Here is an 844-nt window from a genome sequence, read left to right as displayed (position 1 = left end):
AAGGAAGAATGTTTGCAATCACTAAACCTAAGCTGGTAGTAATTCAATTGACAAATCCTGTCTCCTAGTAGTCTTAAGAATATTGTTAATATAAGTATTAAAACTACCTATGATTACAAGTAGAATAAGATGTAGCTAATGTGTGGCTTCTAACTTTTAATAAAAATATACTAAAGTGTCAGAGAGTCAAAAATCTAAAGTAAAAGGGATACTAATAAAATCATGAATAAATCAGAGAATGATTCAACAAGAGAAAAATTTAACTAGGGATCTGCGCATAGAAATAACTTGTGGCTTTGCCATCCAAAGAAAATCATTCATCGTAGCTTTGCTAAAACAATGAATTCTTCTATGTGCAGGTTTCCCCATGTCTCATTTATTTATTTTAATTCTTCAATTAATATGTCTCAATTTATTTATTTTAATTCCTTAATTAATTATGGCTGTTGCCAAGAGCTGACCCAATAGAATGTGGAAATCACTGGACAATAACATTGATATCACATGCAAGTAAAATTTTGCTGAAGATCAATTATTGCAAATAAAATTTGCTGAAGACAAAAAATGGCTGCAACAGTGCATTGACAAGTACGTACCAGAGGTTCAAGCTGGATTCAGATGTGGATGTGTAACTAGAGATACCATTGCTGTGGTCAGATGGATCTTGGTTGAAAGCAGAAAGTGTTTTATTTGGACTATGCAGAGTCTATTGACTGTGTGGATCATGACAAGCTCTGGACAACTATATGGAGAATGACATTCTGGAACACTTAAGTGTGCTCATGAGGAGTCTATACATAGATCAAGAGGACAACTATATGGAGAATGAGATTCTGGAACACTT

This window comes from Chrysochloris asiatica, unplaced genomic scaffold (genome assembly GCF_000296735.1).
Source record: "Chrysochloris asiatica unplaced genomic scaffold, ChrAsi1.0 scaffold00025, whole genome shotgun sequence".
Classification (NCBI taxonomy): Eukaryota; Metazoa; Chordata; class Mammalia; order Afrosoricida; family Chrysochloridae; genus Chrysochloris; species Chrysochloris asiatica.
This window is presented reverse-complemented; position numbering follows the sequence as displayed.